Below are 6,815 nucleotides of genomic sequence, written 5' to 3' on the forward strand. Positions count from 1 at the left end.
GTTAATCATTGTTTCACACGATCACCCAGTATTGTAAAGACGTATAGATAATGCAATTCTGAGATTACTGATGAAATGTTGGATTAGTTGTACAGATTCATACCTTTATAAACACATAATCAGATTCAGAGACGCAGTGTGGTCTCATTTAAAGACAATACACAGGCTGGTATGAAAATAACACATTTATGCCTGGAAATGGTCTGCTTTGTCATGCTTTCCAATAACAAAATGCAAATGATGATCCGCAGTTTGGCATGGATTATGCTGAATCTTTGCCAGAGGAAAAACAAAAAGCTTTCATGAGTGTCCATCCACGCATGTGGTCTTCTTAGTGATCACTGCTATACAGATGACTCCAGAAACACAGAAAACAGTCTTTATCTTGCACAAACGTTTAAATAGGCAAAAATGCTCAATTTGTCTGCACGATGTGTCTGTAAATAAGCTTTATTTGTACAAGAAAATCATCACAACTGTAAGAGTACCTTTAATAACATAATTAATCAGAAGTATAAATCTGAGAGAAACATCTTAATGATGATCTTTTAGATCAATGTGCTTTGATATGGGCATGATGAACACATGCTTCTGCTAAATGCTTGGTTATGGCAAAATCAAGTGCATAGGATAAACAAAGTTGACTGAGTTCCTCTGCAATATTGTTTCATCTTCAGTTACAAATAAATATACAGTCTAATAATAATAGTTGTTAACAGCAGAATAGTAAAGTTCATAGTATTATATCATTCCCCTCCTGATTAGACAGGATTAACCCATTTGATTCCAAATTTGGTCACAATTGTAGCCGGTGAGAAAACATTACAAACAATAAAATCCATATGTTCTCAGGCAGTTTTTAAAAAAGAGAAAGGTAAAAATGAGTGAATATTACTTAATGCTGTTTCATTAATGTAACAATACCTTGTCATTTACACTTTTATGATTCAAAAAAGGTAATTATTCAACACGGGACGCTGGGTTTCCCACCGGGGCACAAATGTAACCATTGACATCTTGAACAGAGCAATCTAATACATTAATAATAGGTCCTTTAAATATTATAATGTACTGAACTTGGTAGTTATATCTGTATTATGACATGTTTTATGACATTATCCTCAGAGGGGCAAACTGGAATTAGACCAGTGGTCAAGTGACAATCTACACCACCAGCCATGATGTAACAAATGTTCACATGAAATCAACACATTCTGCTCTTTCATTTATAGTTAATAGATATGTGTAATACTAAACTTTTTGTTTTAAACCATTCAAATTCAAAAGTACAAATAACTTGAGGGATTAAATGGATTAAATAAGTAGGCTATGCCTACAGAAAAATATTCAGCACCTCGGACAGCATCCACGGAGAACCCCACTTCAAGATTGCCTTTAAAGCACTGACCTATACCATCCAAATCAATTCCACTTATAACACATTAGGTTCAGCTGTTATTAAACTAATGGGCAGTCATTATTCAGATACTTTGTAAAGTCCGCCATAAGGAGATCGTAAGAAAGGCCAATCGTATTTCCCAACGTGAACAAAGATAAAAGATGCCTGCTCATCTTACATATTCACAAACGCCACAGTTTTCATTCGGCCCGTTATGAGGACCCAGCAACTCCTTCAAACACGACTCCCTCGCGCTGTTTCGCGTCAGTGTTTGTCGGTGGATGTTGCGGTGGAGCGGGGCGAGCGATCACGCAGCGGCTCAGTGAGGGCTTTACCCTGACCGGGACAGAGGAGCCACAGTTATCCCGCTCAAATTCCTCCTGTTCCCTTTGCATCTTCCTCTTCTTCATCTTGCTTTTGTGAAAGTGGTAGGTGGTCAGTGAGATTAATATAATCCCTATAATGACCAACCCCAGCACCAGAAGAGCGACGGTGGACGAGAAAGGCTGGTGCACGTGCTGAACTTTCTCCGCGCGCGTCCCGTTAGTCTCGGATGCCCCGTTAAAAGTGCCCCACATAATCTCAGATGCCTTCATTATTCACAATCCGTGAATTCAGGTTTTAAATATCCAGATTTATTTTAATTAGCCATCTCTTATGACAACCCTTAAAAGGAGAAAAATATGTTTCAAAACTTAAAAGACGATAAACGTAAATAATTGTATTTCATTTTATTTACTGACTTCCTAGACAACAATAATTGCTTTTGGAAGATAAAGAATGTTAATTAAATGTCTTATCCGTACCTGGTATAACAGCCCAGTCGCGTTCACTGAATTGTTGTGGGAAAAGGTGTTGGTTTGGAAAGACGACTTCCCACAGATCTCTGACGTAACCTGTATTCATTACGCATTCTGCGAGCCTTCTCCTCTACAACGTTGTAAAATCCTTTCGTGGAGAGGCTTACGTTTTATGGTACGGGCGTAATACAACAAATGTCTTCTTTTGACGTAATAAATAAATCACAACGTTGCAAAAATGTTGTCTTGACGTTGTAAGCACATCCCCTTGCGACGTTTTCATAACATCCTAGTTCAGCATGCCGTGGTTTTTGTCAGATGGAGATCAAATATTCACTAGGCTACTAATATAATTTATCGTGAGGTAAAAGCGTCTTACCTCAGAAAGCGTTCTGTCAGACTCCCTGCGCGCGCTGCTCCAATCAGCTAAACTGAGAACTGTCTCGTGCGCCCGACTAAAAAAAATAAGTATCTTCCATCCACGTTGAAAAACTAGGAATAATCAGTTACTTTAGTGTCTGGCAGTTGTGATAAAATGACTTAAATTTGTCATATTTGTTTAATTCAGACTCCGCGTAATCAGCAGGCCAAAAGTGTTCTCATTTATCTCACTATCCAGTTCGTGCTCCCCTACTATTTTTCGCCATTTATTTTTAATGACGCACGAGGACTGCTCACTCGGCCAAATGAACCCCATGAGAAGGAACATTTGGAGCACCAACGGCTAGTGAATCAATGAAGTGCTCCAGTAAACACTTAACAGAGAGGGATCGCGTGGACTTGAATGTAAATGAGACTACAGCCAGATACAGCTATAGAGAGGTGGTGCTGTCCAGTGCTGAAAACATACTGTAGCTGTACATTAAAATACATCCGGATGGATTTTCCATTTTGAATAGGTGATTTTAATGTAAATTCCTTTATGGTTTTAAACTATCAGACAATGTTTTTTTAAGCAACTGCATTGTGCTATGCCTTTAAAAAAGTAACAAGGCTGACATTTCATTACCAGCCTGGTCTGGACACTACAGTTATTTATTAGAAAAAAATTATAATTTAATGCTGTTATTTTACAAAGATCCAGTCTTAAATAATCTTGGATTTTTGTCCGAAATCATGGTAACCCAACAGACTGCACAAAGAAAATAGAAAACAAGAGACACTTACTTGTCCTTGAAGAGTTCATTCAAATCACCTGGTGTCACACCATTACATATTTAAAATAATAATTATTAAACCATGGTTTTTGTCTGAAAATTCTATTCTGATACTCGAGCCGTGGATTATCTCTTACATAATAATAATTCTAAAAGAATAAACGCGAATAGATGGCTAAAAATTGGCTATAATTATTAAACTGATCTTTCATGAAAATGACTTTATGCTGATGCTCTTTCAGAGGAATCTCAGGGTTTATTCTTTGATACTCTTTTCACACAGGAAGAAACTTCTAAACATTGTTTTTATAATCTGTAACCTCAAACTGACTAAAGATGCTGAAGCCCCAATGGTCAGAAATTCTCCATTTCTTCTCTAGTGGACCTGCCTACCTTTTCTAAAGTCGAGTGACAGCTGTCCCCTTTTCCTTCACAGTCAGATCACCAGGGCAGACAGCTCTGGACACATCTCGAAACTACAGCTAAATTGCCTTACGATCTTCACCCGAACAAAGAGTCAATAAGCGATTCAACCACTTGGCAAGGACAGAATCAGAATACAGATGTGAACCCATTCACCCCAGCAACAAAACAAAAAATGACAATTTAAATCACATAATCCTCATAACTCACAACAATGCTGTCACCACTGGGAAATAAAAAGCTACGATCTAGGGAGTAGAAGAGGGAAATAGCACCTTGGACATCTCATTAATTCAGGTTGTGGATCATAATGTTCGACAATGTTACAAACTACAGCATATGGAGAGGCGCTCTCAAATGCATCCACCAGATCAGAGGCATCAGTTGTGATGAATCTCATCTTTTCTGTCGCTAATGACAACAAGGTACAACTCATCCTCTCCCATAAGGCACTGCAGTCGATCCATTCTTTATAACCAGCTCTGGAACAGAAAAGCCATTTAAACATCAAGCAACAGACATCAACTAGCTTGGAACCACTTCGCAGCTTCGTCTTCATCTTTGAGGTGTATAAAATATTTCTCAAATCTGCTTCCATTAGCCTGAAAAGAACAGTTCATCCAAAATCCAACGTTCATCGTTCCAAACCTGCATGACTTCCTTTCTTCTGTGGAACACAATGAAAGAAATTTTATAGCAGAATGTCCAAGCTTGTCTTTTTTTATTCAATGAAAGTAAATGGTGACAGTTTTCAGTGAACATAATTTAAATTTCAGTCTGGTTCTTACACAAAGCTTTTGTGCCGCTTTCAAAGACTTGGAATACAGTACTCAAGGTGTACGGACTACTATTACAATGGTTTTAATGGTGCTTTTTGTCGGCATGCACTTTAATTGCATGGAACTGCTAGAAGAAAGTCATATAGATTCAGAATGACGTGAGAGAGAGAGTAAATGATGAAAGCATTTTCATTTTTAGGTCAACTATTTCTTTAACAACAAAACAGTAGCTGGAATTTGAATTTGCATCATCATTAACATGTGCATGTACATGAAGCTCTGGGTGCACACTGCCACAGAGAAACGTCTGAAGTGCTACACACTCCTCAGTGCTGAAACAGTCATTAGAGGGGAGAAATAGCGCCAAGGGAAATAGCTTTCCAGGCAGGATGAAGGCGCCTAATAAACTCACGTCTGTGATGGATGACTGCACCCACAAACCCAAAACACAAAGAGAATCTATGCAACCCAGTCATACACAAACATAATACATCAAGCTGCACGCCTGTCGCATCCACCACAAACACTACGAGCACTGCCTGCCTGCAGCCGTTCGGGAAAGGTGATAAGAATCAAAGAGGGATACATAGAACTGAACTACACAGAGAGAGTCAAAACATTAAACAAGCCCACTGTGAGAAGAGTCACTCCTATCATGTAGTACGCTTTAATGTGATATATTGGATCGCACAAGTTTGACAAAACAATGACAAAATTCACATTTGGAAGATATATGCCTCCTCCACCACCAACACGGATCAACAATTTTGATTCATTCTGCACTTCAGCTTCTCAGATTTTTCTGTCCAATGAAATGCTCTCTAGAATCTTAAGCATCTTTATATAATAAGCATGTACAGAAATACATTATTTCTTAATATTATTGTTATTATATTATCATATAATAAATTATATTACATATATTATAAAAAGAAATTATTTTTGACCTCCTCAATATCCCTCATGATTCTATTAGTATTTTGCAATACGTTTAAAAAAAGGTAAAAATTATAAAAAGTCGACAGCCTCATGTAAGCAAACTCAATCCCTCACTGAGCAATGGCTAACTTTAGATTTTTATTTTCTATCCTGCTAATAATCTTTTCATTATGCTAATAAGTGGTAATTTAAAGGACTGTTCACCAAAAATTAAAATTGTCATAATTTAGTCACACTCAAGTTATTCAAAACCTTTATGAGTTTTTTTCTTCTGTTGAACACAATTTTTACAGTAGCCAAACAGTTGACGGTAGCCTTTGACTTTCTATAGTAGGAAAAAAAAAATACAATGGAAGTCAATGGCTTCTGTCAACTGTCTGGTTACCAACATTCTTTAAAATAGCTTTTGTGTTCAACAGAAGAAAGAAACTCAAACCGGTTTGGAACAATTTGAGGGTGAGTAACATTATTTTTGGGGGGAACTATCCCTTTAATAAATTCAATTGTGTGTGAACTTGCCCAGAGCATATTTCTGAAAGTTTGGAACACTTTTTTTTTTTATAGAAATATGTCCTTAAACTACAACTCGAGTATATTCACTGTGGTACTGTATAGCAGGAGTGACTCAGGACACTTATGTCAAACAGCGGCTACATAACAGTGATTGTGGAAAACTAGCTGCCAAATCAGTGTGGGCGAATGATTATAGCTCCAGAGGATTTTGAGAAGCCATTAGCGGATCTAAAAACAGGGTGAATAAGGTCACCATGGCACAATGCAAGGTTATGCTGGTGCAAACCGGTGGCTATTTGTATAGTATAAACCCAATCCAATCTCCCTCTCGACGTGAGCCAGCTAAATGCAGACAACCAGACAATTCAGAAAGATAGATTTGTGTTGAATAGGGGACAACAGCCACTAAACCAAAGTTTTCTTAGAGAATCCTCCATTTCCAACAGAAATGAGTGAGAGTAAATCACACATTTAAGTGACAGTTCAATGTGACAGGAAGGCAATATTCAAACCAGAAATAATGAGAGCAGTTTAACAATAATAGGTTATAGATGACACCTGGGACTTCACAGTGGTTCTCTATCAGGATTGGCATCAGCTGCGCTGCTTTTTTTGCTTCACTGCAAAACAGGAGTTTTTAGGTAATTTGAGGCTGTCTGGCAAGATGCCACATGAGAATTCAATTCCTGTCTTGAGGAGGAGAGGATGTAAAGAAGGGAAGAGGCAGGAAAGGAAATTATAACCTGCACACTCACAATAAATCACATAAAGATATGTGTGGCATCGAATATTAAAGTTTCCATCG

Source organism: Rutilus rutilus (genome assembly GCF_951802725.1).
Source record: "Rutilus rutilus genome assembly, chromosome: 18".
NCBI classification, from domain to species: domain Eukaryota; kingdom Metazoa; phylum Chordata; class Actinopteri; order Cypriniformes; family Leuciscidae; genus Rutilus; species Rutilus rutilus.